The 14,488-nt window shown below is 36.9% G+C and overlaps 1 protein-coding gene across 7 annotated transcripts in view; it reads left to right on the top strand.

The window, feature by feature from the left end:
• Positions 1-14,488, top strand: part of KLF12 (Kruppel like factor 12) — a 436,995-nt gene that overhangs the window by 295,918 nt on the left and 126,589 nt on the right. The gene's annotated exons all lie outside the window — the stretch shown is intronic.

The raw sequence follows: 14,488 nt of genomic DNA, 5'->3' as shown, positions 1-14,488 counted from the left end.
TACTGGGGCCCATCATTAAAATATGATTGATGAATACATAAACACATTGCCTTCTCATAAAATGCTAGTAAGCCTGGATTTTTATAATCCTATAAGGTAGGATTCAGTGCCTAGAAACAACAGTTGATTGTGAAGTTAGAGAGATTTTTGCAAACAGATTCTACAAAACTGCATCCATCTTTGGCAAGTTACGGTCTTACCTGCATTGAGTTTCTTCATAGCTCATGAAATGAATTGTACCTTCTTAGTATTACCAAGTGAAAAATATCACCTGATTTACGGCACTAAGAGGTTTTAGTGTGCAGACTTGGGATGTAGCGTTCTGTGCTTAATGTGGAGACCTCTGTCCTTTGTGCTGTTTCGGGCAAAGGCCCTGAACTAGCCCCACCACCATCTGAGTGACCAAGTAGACAAAAAGGAGGTATGAAGTAGTCTTCTCTTGGATTTTACTGTAGTTGAACCCTCTCTGATGTTACTAACACTTCTGATCAAAAGGAGCTAACCGATTTGAATAATAGCATAACTGAAGACCACTTTATGTGATTTTATTAGGTTAGGTATTGATTTTCTTTTGTAATTTAAAGATGTGCTTACAATTTTTTTAAGAATTAGGAATTAACAAAGAGCAAAAGTGGAAGCTTGCATATTGCATTACTTTATGTGTATATGTGTATACCACAGAATCCAGTCCTTGTACCATTCCCCTTAAGGGAGATACTGCTTTAATTGTGAAGATGATTGACAAAGATTTTAATGTTGTTCACGACTTTTTAATTTATTTTATTTTTTTTTTTACAATTTTGATGTACTAATGAAGGAAACAAGAGAGATACCTCTTTTATTTGACATTATCTTTCTAAGGGAGAAGTTATTTTTATTTAAGGGGATTGATATTGAAAGTATATTGCCAAAATTTAATTTTTTGGAAACTATGTCTCTGCCGAAGAACTTTGTTACGACTCGTGCTATAATTTGCTCTCAAGTGTATTTGTTAGTTTCATGCCATGTTTTTTATTCAGCAGTTTTCTCATGCCAAGAATAAAAATTGATATAATTGTAAATCCCCTGGACTGTGATATGGACGTTAGGAGCATGAGAGTCAGAATCAGGAATCTGAGTTAGACTTAGTCCCTTCACTTACAGTTTTGGACTGGGAAGTGCTATTCAAAGATTAAATGGGGATAATAACATGATCTATCCTTCAAGATTATTGAGGAGATTAAGTAAGAGCTTAATGTCTGGATTAATCAACTATCAATAAAATGTTTGCAATTATTTATTATTATTTATCTCCTTCCCGAGGTACTTGAAGCAGTAATGTTCAGAAATTTTTTCTCTGTCATATAAAACAAAGTTGGAAAGGAAAAAACATACTGAATTTACAAATGAAAAACTGCTCCCAAGAAGTTAGTACAGAAATGCTTCTCAAAATTGTTACTACACGTTATAAGGGATGAGAGTTTACTATGAGGAATTATCTGGAAACATCCCATATTTTCTATTTTTATTAGTTTGTATTATGTTTTTATTATCACCATATTATACAAATATTGGTATAGCATTTTATAAGGGTTTTTTATTGTTTAACTGATTACTTAGATGATGGTAAAAGTGTCTAGTGGAGGAGGCCTGCCTACCTAACAGAATGAATAAAAGAAAGGGCATTTCAGTAATTCTTCAAGTCTTTATTTTCACATGTGCATCTGGGCACTGGGCCAACCATGAAATGGCTAAGTGATAAAGGGAGCCCCTATTCCATTCCCTTGTAGGACTTGTATATCTTATATGGATAAGCAAAAGAAAATATGATAGGGGAGTTGGATTTTCAAAATGCTAACAATAAAATTATAAAACTAACCCATATAAATGCAGGTGAATGTACTGGCTAATTATTTTTAAAGTTGTTATAACACATCTGGTCTCTGATAGATAAATCGTTTACCTTATCTGTCATGTACACAAAGACCTGTGAACGGACCCATCCATGTTTTAAGATGATGTATCATGTGAATTGAGTCATTTATCCGTTCAAGTATTTATTGAGCATCTGTCATGTAGTAAGTATTTTATTGGTCCAAGGATACAGTGTTGAACAAAACAGATGCTGTTTCTATCTCAGGGTGCTTATAGTCTACTGGGAAGTATCGACATTAAACAAACAAAAACAAAATCATATAATTAACTGATAATTGTGGACATTCTGTGCTTCAGTTGGATTAAAACGTAGACTACTCATGGATTTTTGCCCAGGAGAGAGAGTTTAATTATAATTGCAGATGGAGAAAGTTGTATTTGATAAAAGTATTTTCACAGTGGGTATTATATATGGTTAGAAATGTTTCCACTGTGATGCTCAGAGGGGGTGATTAGGGTTTGGGGATGAGTTAGGGTGAAATGTCCTTATGATTGTGCTTGACTAACAGCAGAAGGAGGTGAGAAAACTTTCCAAGGAGGATAGAAACAGCCCATTCAAGTATTTGAAGAATAGTGGTCTAAAGGAATGACAGGCTAGGTCTGTGCACTGACATATCTCAGTTCGGCCTTGAACGTGATATGTGATCTGAAGAGAACAGCATGATACTCTGGACAAACACAACTTGGGCTAGAGCTACAAGAGGGAGGATGTCAGAGAAGGTCTCCCAAGGAAGACATTTTCCCTCTTGATACCAAAAGGACCAAGTGGCAGTTAGCCCCCAAAATGGTTGTGCTGAGAAATGGGAGCTCTCTATGCAGAAGGAACAGCCAATGGACTGATCTGGCCCGAGTTTTGTTGCTATGTCACCTGAGACACCTTATTTATAAACAAGACCCTAAAGGGATTATTTGACCTTATAAAGGAGTTTCAGTCCAGCCTGGGGAAGTTTTTGGTAGATTTCCCAGGAGATATTTTCATTAGTTTTTACAGATACTTAGTAGCAGAAAAGCATAGGAGTTATAACAGATCACAAGCAAAGTTGTTCATGGTTTGTAATTGCCTGGATGAAAGCAAGTTTTGGGATCTCCCCCCCCCCTTCCTGTGGACATACTATATGCCAAGTAAAATTCTGAGAATTGAGCTTCCAAGACGAGCAAATGTCTACTGTAATGGCCTTACTTTCTAGTGTAAGAGGCAAACAATTTATGGCAGATAGTGTAAGAGCTATAATGAAAAATAAGCCACGGTAAGGGAACGGGAAGTCAAAAGACAGGAGTGCAGTTTTAGGTACAATCTGGTCTACCTGAAACGTACGTTATGATAATAATACCTGGGGAAGACCTTTACAGAAAGAGAGAACTGGAAGTTCAAAGACCCTGAGGCATGGAGTGGTTGGTGTGAGGAAGAACTACAGGGCAGCTGGTGGAACAGGAGGGGAATGAGCGATGGGAGAGCAGTGGGATATGAGACCGGAGGGGTGAGTAGGACCGATCATGTATGGCCTCAAAGAATTTGGTTACATTGTTTGTTTGTTTTTTCCTATATATGGTGGGAAGTCACTGGAACTGGACCTTTGAGCAGGAAAGTGACATGACTACTTTTTACATTCTTCCTTTCATAAGAATCACTGAATCACTGCTTAATGAGGACTGAGAATTGGGAATCTGGCAGGGCGCAGTTCACTGGTGACAGTGACAGTGTGTCAGTGGAGTCATGGGGACAAAGGACTGACTGAAGTGAGTTTGCGTTCAGCTGGGAGGTGAGGAGGGGAAGACCGAAAGTCTAGGCAGCTCTTTGGAATAGCTCTGCAGGAAAGAGTTGTATAGAGAAATGGATGGCAGGAGAGCCTTTTAGGCAATCAAGGGAAGGATTTAAAAAGAGGGAGATATTATAGCCCATTTGTATGATATCAAGAATAATCCAGAAGAGAGCTGAAAATGGGTAATTCTAGAGAGGAAAGAGCTGTAGAAGCAAAGTCTTTAATTGCACGTTTGTTGCTTATATGATACTGTGGAAGTAACCTACATCTCGCAGTAATTTATCAAAATTCTAAAGTCAGCTTACTAGATTGACAAAGTTTTTGGGGGAAAAAAGATAATGATGGAAAGTTAAAGGGAATAGAAAAACAGCAGATGATCATCTAAGGTTGATAATGAAAAGCAAACAAATTAATGTTCATAAAATTGGGTCCATTGAGAGTTATAAAAGTGACACCAGAATTAATGTAAGATCAAACATTTCTCATTCATCACCTAGAGGCAGGGATAGAGTAGTTGAAAACAAAATAAACCCAAAACACTTCGCATTGGTCCTTTAAAACTATTTTTTATATCTGAGTATTAATGATTGTTATGTTTTAGAAATTCAAAATACTTAAAGAGCAGTGCCATAACCAGTCTGTGACCATCCAGCTAATGAGCTAGGGAAAAAAATGGACTCATCTCCTCCCTCCCATGAGAGCTCCCCTGAGGAGCTCTCATCAGCTCCTACCTGAGCTGGTCCTTTCTCCAGGTAGCTGAAGGAACAGGCCATCGCACCTTGATGCCCAGGAATGAGGCTCAAGCAAGAGCATGATTGATCAGTGGCTTTGGAATAATCAGAACTGAAAAAGACTAAGAGCAGCAAGCGTGGTGTTCCTTAACCACCATCCCATTTCTTCTGTCCCTGTGATGTTGTAAAATGGATTGCCTAGAGGGCCAGTGTTCAGCTCTAGGTTCCTATACAGCCACATTTTCTTCCATGAAAATGCAACCCGAGTAGCTTGGTCTACCAGAATTGTATAAAACATGTTTATTGCATTAAGACTCTCTATTATAATGGAATCATACTTGAAAAACAACTTCCTATGGGTTCTGAGTGCATTATTCCAGACTTAAAACAATTATGCTCTTAGATCCTTGAGTAGAAAGTACTTTTTTCCCCAAGATATCTGACGAGAGCATGTTGATACTGCTGTTAAGAAACCAGCCCCATTTGGGCATGTAATTCCTTTGGTCATCTTTTTTAAGAATGTTGTGGGTTTTTTAAAATTATATTTAGATGAAGTGAAGAATCCTCCAAAAATATACCTTATTTTCATAGCACTCATTCAGGACTTTCAAAGGGATGTGGTCGTGGGCAAATTTGAAATACTCACACCCCATTTTCTTCCCTCCAGGCTGTTGCTTTTCTCAGCAGCCAACAGGAAGAAGCCACAAGTGTATTTTTAGTCCTGTGCCATTTCTATTTGTGAAAGGAAATACGGTCATTGCAGTGATCGCCGCAGAGCTGGTTGGAGACTAGGGCTCTAGCTCTGGCTTCTCCAGACCATGGAGTTTGGCTATGGTTTTGCTCGCAAGAAGCTCCCCGCTTTCAGATCTCTGCTTCCTGCATTGTCTTCTGCTGTCAGCTCTCACTTGTGGAATGTTAAGGATACCTTATTTCAGGTGATGTTCCTTCTGTCACCGACTCACTTCCTCTGTCTACCTTACACATACCTGTCCTCCTTTAGTTCAGCATTCAGTGGAATGCTGGTGTCATCAGTCCATATGACAGGATAGTCCCAGGCAGCTGACCTATGCTTACGTGTATGGTTGTCTTTACTTTTGGAATCATTGAACTACTGCAGCTTCCTTTGGTAAATTTATTCTTTGACATATGCTTAATTAGGAGAACTTCCAATATCGTTGACATTTTAGGCCTCCATTTGGTTTTTATTGATAAGCCATTTACTTACTTACGTTCTTTCATTAAAAAAAATGTTTTTTTAATGCTGCCTTTTGGAAAGTGGGACTGGAGTGTTGCTGACTTTTGGTTGACTCTTCTGAAATACAGACTTGCTAGGACTTGCGTGTTTCAGTGCTATCATCATAAAGCAAGGCAGGACTTGTTAAAGAGTAAGAAAGCCAGTCTTTCTTTCTAAGTCTTTCTAAGATTAATGAAAAATGGAGTTTTAAATAAGAGTTCAGAATACTTTATGGAGAGATTCATGGAGTACTTGTTTGCATTTACCTGATTTGCAACAAGGAGAAGAAATTTATTGGTATCTTTTCACTTCTGGACATGTACAAGAAGTTGAATAGCTTCCTCCAAAAAACTGGCTTCTTGAGTTCTTGTTCATCTGAAATACCTTCAAGTTGTTAATTTCCCTCCTTCATCTAGCATAAATTGGTTTAGTTCTAAGATTTGATGATAATAACTGGCTTGGAGAGGAGACAGAAGTTATCTGTATTGTGCTGAGAGAATTAGCAGAAAAGAGAAAATTCTAGGTAAACTCCTTGTAAACTGTAAAATGTCAAAGAATGAGTTTAATTGGCTTCCCCCTCACACATAGTTAAATATTAAATAAAAATACAAAGCACAAAAGAAGAGAAAAAGAAGAACGTAAGGATGGTAACATTTAGAGAGAGATGATACTTCACTCAGAAGTAGATATTACTCAAAGAGGAGAAGATCTAGATGAGGAAAATCTATTTACTAGAGAAAGTAGTTAAACAAGAGTTTAACAAAATGGCCTCTGTATTCATTCTGTTGTAAATTGTTAGCCACCACACCAGTTTAACTTGTTGGAAAAGTTCCCGCTATAGTTAAAAAAAGATTGAATTTATGTATAAATAAATATATGCTTATAAGTGATATTTTACTAATAAATATTCTGATGTAGTTGCTACATTCATTTTTCACCACATCTGAGAAGTTTCTCAGGTGATACTTAATACATTGAACATTACATGTTGTATTTTTTGAATATAATACCTTTCATTTCCTTTGTGGTTTTATTTTGTAAAAACTTTTTCTTTCCTGAAAAATATAAAGTTATTGTAAATAATAAATATAAAAATTTAGTTCTTGCTTACAGATAAATTTCACATGGTACAGGTCCTATTATACTGTAAGGAAATTCTTACTTTACCTAATACAGGTATTTATAAAATTATTTTGATGATATTTGGATATATATACACATTGTGAGAGACCTTCGGAAATCTGGCATCACTGTATCAAAGTATATCTGCATATCAAATGAGCATTTTATCCAATGAGTCTTAAGATCTATAGGAGCAAATGAAAGAAGGAAGACTGTAAGATCCAAGAGGGAAGCTCAGTCTTAGAATCATTGCTAGCATTATTTTAAATTAGCCTCTTAATTATTTACAACTCTCTGGCTGCGCTTTCTGTTCCCTATTTGTTCTTATTCCCTTAACTCTTTCTCTGTTCCAAACTATTGAACTATTGAACTATTTTCTCAGCTCTTTCTCTTTGCCTGTTTTCCATTGTTAGCGGAGAATTTCATTAACTGGTATTCTACTTTGTGTTCTTTAGAAAAGAACAAGTTGATAGTTGTCTATCTGAGAAGTAAAAGAAAAGCTATCAATTTACAGAGTCACCATCATATACTTGATTTTTTTTTTTTTTTTTTTTTCCCAGCCACCTTTACGTGGAGGGAATGGTGCCCTGATCACTGGCTAGTTCGTGTTTTTCATGACCCGGTGGCTCCACCATCTTCTTTCTTCTGTTAATTCATTTATTCAGCAAATGTTTATTGAACTAATCCTATGGCCAAGAGTATCCCCTCATCCCAGCTGTGGAGATTTTTAAAATAAAACTCCCCTTAAGAGGTAGCTTTAGTTTACAGTATAATGAAACAATATTATTCATACTCTGGGATTTTTTCCTGTTGAATCTTAAAATTGATTTGGTAGCTTAAAATGGGCAGTTATAAAGAAATTAAATAAAATTGAGACTTTTTCTGAGTATATCACCCAAATAAGTATTACACAGTGAAACTTTTGTTCGGCAACCTATTTATTGACATACATGCAAATGGTACTGGGAGAGATCGAGAGAGAGAGGAAGAAAGAGTGTGTGTATATACTGAGTCATGTTGAAATATGCATTTCTTGCTGTGGTTCCTGTCCAGAAAACCTGAAAAAGGCTACATTGGAGTTCTCACCCTTGCTTCAGCCCCTCCCCTCTTGCCTTCTTCCTGGCCTCCCTCTCAAAGATCCGCCTTGGCTCCACCTTTTTTCTCTGCCTTTTCACTCTTCACCTTCCTTCCATTTGCTTCTGTTCTCCCTTCTCCTGGTTGGCCTTCTCTATGTTCCTCCACCCCTCACCATTCTACCTACTTTTGACTCTCAACTCCGTTTTCTCTCCTGTGTCTCACCAAATCTCCTCTCCTAGAACTAATGTAGTCTATGGAACTAAGCCACTTGTGTTGAAAATGACAGTCTTTGTACTGCCATCTAGTGGTAGAATTTTAAAGCAAATGTCGGTAGTCTAGTTTCTCCCATGGCTTCTAGATTTCCCCCGGCTAGCTAGTTGAGGGTTGTAAGGGAGTACAGTGAATATGCCCTATTTACTTGAACCTAAATTTGAAATATAACTTACCTGCTTAATTTTTAGAGCTCTAGTATGTGAAACACACACACACACACACACACACACACACACACATATTTATTTAGAAAAGACTATATTTAACTTGGACCACACACACAAATGTGTAACTCCTACTCATTTGTCCCACTTTCCATCCTGTATATTTGTATGTTACTTCTGTTTAGCAGAAAGAAAACATTACTTTCTGTGTATCTGTTCTTGGTTTTTTTTTTTTTTTTTAAACCATTGTTTATGTTTGTTGGATAAATAGAAACATATATGCCAACTTGTGGGCTAGCTAACAAGTGTTGCTGAGTGTCCTTGAGAAAAAATAAAAGATAAATGGAGATGTATTCTCCACACAGCAAGAACTCAGAAAGACAGAAAATAGAATTTGGTGAAACCAGAATAACTTGGAGAATTCATCAGAAGAACTACCTCCTTAGTTAGCTGGGGCTTACGAGAAAGAGGTTCAGTAGAAACAGGGTAGCATTAGAAAGACAATCTCATGATATCTGGGTTTCTCACTTTCCTGGGGGAAAGAAAGACAGTGGGAGAGTAAGCTCCTCTGTTGACAAAAAGTGTAGTTGTTGTATGTGTTATAAATGTTTACATAAACATATGTCTATATGTAGGATACATTATTATAAATCTCCACTCCAAGATTAAAATATACTGGGGTCTCCCAAAATCCCTGCAAGCTTCAGTAGCTACTGTTTCCCCAACAGATAGCATCGTGCCTGACACTGGTTAATGCTCAATAAATGTTTATGGGTTGAAGATATGAACAAATTAGTAAATTAATGTAGTCTGGTACAGGTACAATGTTTCATCTGAGATGCTTAGGAATGCTGTGGCAGTGTTCGTCTATAGACCTCAACTCTAACCTTAAAAGGATCTTTCTCTTACATGGTAAAGGAGATGAAACAAGGTAAAATGATAACCATCAAGGCTCCTCATCTCCTCAGTTTGGCTCCTTCCATCCCAGTCTGTTGCCATTCTGTTGCCATTCTACCAAATATGTCCCATGTCCCAGCTACAGTTTCCATTGCTTTTCATGATGACTCTTCTACTTTTACCCATAGACTTTCCTTTTCCTGGAAGACCCTTTCTTTCTCTGGCAAAAGACCTGGGGGAAAAATGTCTTTTTTTCCTACAAAGGGAAATACTACATTAAAAGGCAATATATGAAATTTTATTTCTGTGTGTGTGTGTGTGTGTGTCTGTGTGTGTGTGTGTATAGGCTCAATATATTTGGCTCAATACATAATATGCAATATATAATTATAATATCTATATCATGCATTGTTTTATTGCCTTATCAGTGTCTGGGACACAGTGAATACTAAGGTGTCTGCCGAATGAATGAAAACCATTCCTCCAGCTGTTAACTGTTTGATGTCATTGGGCCATCTGTAATTCCCTGGCATTCTTGCATGCATTGTTTCTGTTTTATTTCATGGTACTTAATATTGAAGAATGATATTTGGTGGTACATTACAGATGCTTGCTATGATTTAGATTTTAATTGTCTCTGGAGTTGAACCCCTGTGGGTGAAAAGTATTCTTATGACTTTGAAAGGGTCTTAATGAAAAGATATTGCCGGGTGAAAATTATAGTCCTTATTTATCCTTTCACCCTCAGGTAAAATATTTTACCTGTGAAACTAGGATAAATAATGGCTTTGATTGGATTCAGGCAATTAATAGAGTCTGGTATAGGCTTCTTATATAACAGTAACACCAATTTCCTTTCCCAGTCAGGGTGAAACAATTATGCCTCCTACCCTACTCCAGTTAACTGCGTCAGCATCGTAGTACCATAAAATCTCAATAAAATCTGAAAACTGTGGAGTATGGATAATCCCACTATAAATTGTAATAAAAATTGCCCCTCCAGACTCTATATTCTCTCCATTAAGTTCATAGACACTGTCTCTTTGTACATAAAGTTTTATGAAATAAATCGACCAGTTCTCCTGTCCTTACTAGATAGCAAGCTGTTTTGATTTAAAAGCTGATAATGGTACAATCAGATTTTGGTGTTTGCAGTGCATTTTAAAAACATAAATTTCATCTAACGAACCTTAAGTAGAGGGAAAATGCTACTTTTATTTGCACTATGCAGTGACTGTCTCTTTGTGAGAAAGAATAAATGACTTATTTCCCATGGTGGGCCTATTTGTTGCAGCCATAAAATAAAGATTTGGTTTCCTTCCACAGACCTCTAATCTTAAAGGTACATGAAGCAAACCCGAGCACAAATCTGAAAAGAGCGCTGTCTGAGTCGTTTCAAATCTTCTGTGTTTAAAAGGAATTGTCAATTTTGTGATTGCATTTTTGTCTCTCCGCGCTACATCCAAGGGCTCCCTCCCTCATCATCGCTGGTGTGGCCTTTGTCAGGAGTGGATGTTTTAAATCAGTCCTCTATAAACACACGGCCCTTTAAAACAGAGGAACCCTTCTAGAGACCGAGGTTGTAAATCCTCGGAGAACATGAATTAGACTCTAGAGGAAGTCATACGTTATAATGAAGATACAGTAGGTGGTATTTGAGGTCGAAAGTTAAAGAAGCATAAGATTTTGCTACTCAGAGGAGGTAGAAGTATTCCAGACCAGGAAGAGAGTGAACAGTGAGGGCTGAGGATGGAGAGTACATCAAGAATGAAAGATTGTGTGGTTTTTACTGAATTGGAGGCTCTAACGCACTCACACACACATTCACTGCATAGAGTGTAAAACACAAACTGCTTGCATGATATATACTAGGAATCACTTACAGGAGAGGGCCGGAGATCCTTTCCCAGAGAAAAAAAAAAAAAAAAGCCTTTTAACTCTTAGTTTAGATATACTTCTTACATTATTTGAGAAAATGATTTTCCAGCTGTGCATAGAGAGAAACTAGTGAACGAGATCTGCAAAGGAAAAGGAGCCGAGAGGAGTAGATCTCCATTTTTTATTTTATAACGGGTCCCCTGGAATGTTGTCTCATTAGATGTTTTTATGTTTTCCCAGTAGCCACAAAAATTGTGGAGCATTTCACTTTCTGTATTTTTCCTTAGTATCAGAGATCAGATCTACTGATTTTGCATTACTAGGCTGCAAAAGCTCGATACCCTCTCTCTGCTATCCCCCCTGCCCAAATTAGGAAACTCCCTTTAGTCGGTAGGCTGAGAGCAAAAAGTGACAGCTAACAAAGAAGGTGTCAAAATTATTATTAAAATAAGACCTCGAAAAATCACAGCAAGGTCTTTTGGGATTAGAGTAAATAGGCTTACACAGCTCTTTAGTCCTTGGAGATAATACTTTATTACAGCACAATAATTGCTTTTGAAATAATGACCATTAGCAATGAAAGAAAGGTTAAATTATGGTCAGTCTATTTGAAGTAGGCAACAAAGAAAGTAAGTAATAAATCTTATACAGATATTTATTAAAAATCATTCAAATAATTAACCTTTATCGAATGCCTGTATGTTCTCTGTGCTTTACATACATCATCTTCAAGTCTTAACAATAACAGACGTGTGGATGTTATGGCCTTTTTTTACAGAGAAGGAAACTGAGACCCATGTTACTTCCTCTACTCCTTATAAGGACAAGGCTTCTTAGTGATAGTCTTCAACAAAATCAACATTTCTTAATACTCTAAAGCCATTTGCCATACTTGGACTTGATGCTTAAAGGGATTTGCCTTAGTTATGTAGAAAATTTGTCAGTTTTTTTTTTTAATTTTGTCAGTGTTATTCCAATTCCAGATTTCTTTGAATTAGATATATTGTATTTTTAAATCATTTTGTTTTACTGTCAAGGTTTAAAATTCGTGATATATGAAATTTGTCTATCTGTATCTGTCTTTCTATCTGTAAATTGCGTGAAGTAATTCCGTGTTGCTAAATATCGGCTTTATGGTACTGTATTATGTATTTCCATTTCTCCAGCATCTTGCAGCATTAAAAACAGCCTCGAGCTGTAGGTTAACATTTCTAGGTGTAGGGAAATTTTGTCAGAGTGTGGTTCACTGAGTTTCAGGGATTGACATCTGTGTCGTTTTTAGACATATCTGGTCTCTGCCTGGAGCTCTCTTGAGCCGAGAATTGGTTGGACAGACATATACAACACAGACGTGCCTGTTCTATCTTGCCTCATTTGGGTAGTGGTTATTTTCTGAAAAACACAAGTGGAAACCACAAAGTAAAAACACAGCCAGCATTTATTATCACTGTTATAATTATATTTATTTTTCTTAGATTAATGAGTTCAATAAAATTCCGAGCACTAGCCAATAGCTAATAATCATTATAACGTTACAGTTTTAGAATTATCCTAGCTTATATAGCAGATGTTCCAAAATGCCTTCTTTAAAATTGGAAAATAAATTCCATGAAATGTGTTTTGGTTACAGAGAATAGCTTCATGGTAAGATCTGACATTTTCCAGTTTTCGTTTCTCTTCGGAGTCTCAAATAGTATCTTTTCTGTGTTTTTGTAGTTCTCATGTTCTTACGTTTGTCTAAGAGTAAAATACCTTATACGCTGTCCACAGTTGATTGGCATCGTGATACGGGATCACAGATATTTTCCAACACGTTCTCAAAGTCATGGCTATAACGAAATAGAATCAATCCATTCATCATCGTACAAATGAGCGTGAACTGGTGAGGCACTGCTTGCTTAATGGCATTGTTGTACCCATTGGTATAATCCACAGTAATCAAGATAGTATAACCTCCAATTACGTGTTTTATTATCTCATTATCCACCTTGCAAGTAAAATAACTACTGACACGCCTGTTTCTTTCCTTCCTGGGCCACTTGTGATCATTTTTTATAGTAATCCTCATCACAAGCCCCTCACACTGAAAAATAACCCCCCTTTCAACTATAACTTAAACCAGTTTTAACTGTATAGTCTTGCATATCTGATATAAAGGGAAGATTATAGCTTTTTCAGTTTACAAGTCTCAATAAGCCATTGGATGGTTTATGGCTATTTTTCAGTGTTGGGCTCTGTATTTCTAATTATGGCAAACATCAAGAGGAGAATTATCCTTACAGACAGCAAGCACAAGCCATCATGGGCTCATATTCTACTTGATAAGATTACTCATACCATATCTTATTCCAGAGGAGATGTAAGGAGCATCAGCCATATTATTACTATATGCCAATGGGTGGTTTATTTAGGGAGATCTTGCATTTTCGTAAGGTACAAGATGCAGTGACCACATCTGAGCATGGTAGAGTTTGCTCAAAGAAGGGCTTGGTACCATGCCTTATTTATGCATGAATGTATCAATACACACATGAACATGCACAGACACATGTGTTCATATATATTCACTTTTTAAAAAAGGATACTACCTAGAAACTGTCGTACTTTATAAACTAACTGAAATTAGTTGATTTATTATAAACTTATTCCCTATATTATACCATTTAAATGGGGGAAATTTTTCATATTCAGTATTTAAACAAATGGGATGATTGTAGCAATCATTTATTTTCTTTCTTGCTTTATTTTTCTTTTATCAAAACCCCGGAAAAATCCTTGAACCACCAGTACTCTTACAGAACAGTAATAAGAACATTTGAAATACTTTTATTTAAAAAAAAACTTTAAGCCTCATTTTTTTAACCTTTTGCCTTATCCAGGAATTTCCCAGTATTTTCCTTTCTATTATGCATTTGATTCAGTGCACATTTATCATTCAGCCGTCTTCTGTACAGTGCACAGATGATGCCCAGAGGAAGCTCATAGTTGAGTGAATGGAGGAGGCAAAGCAGCTTTTCTGAGAAGTGTCCTATAACACAGATAAGTGTAGACTCACAGAGGTAGGTCACAAAGGAGAGAGCACAAAGCTCAGTGGTTGGGAGGGGTTGGTGATGATTCAGGACAAGGATGCTTCTCACAGTAAAATGTTTACTTGCATTATCCACATAGATAGAGGAAGGAAAGGCAATTATTTTAAAAAGGTGAAAAATCCTAGAAATATGAAAGAACACAGTGCATTCTGGTAGAGTTCTTGTCGGCCAAGTCTGTAGTAAGTGAATGCTACAGGGAGACAGAGAAAGCTTGTAAGCTGGTGAGTTATCACAGGAAGGCAGGCGAGAATTCCTAAAGGCGGGTGCAGAGGCAGTAGGAACGGAAATCTGATGGGCAGAACTTGTTGCCCAAATGGATGTTGAGGACAAAGGAAAAAATAAATACAGA

The sequence above is a fragment of the Meles meles genome, chromosome 14 (genome assembly GCF_922984935.1).
Source record: "Meles meles chromosome 14, mMelMel3.1 paternal haplotype, whole genome shotgun sequence".
Taxonomy (NCBI): domain Eukaryota; kingdom Metazoa; phylum Chordata; class Mammalia; order Carnivora; family Mustelidae; genus Meles; species Meles meles.
This window is presented reverse-complemented; position numbering and strand designations above follow the sequence as displayed.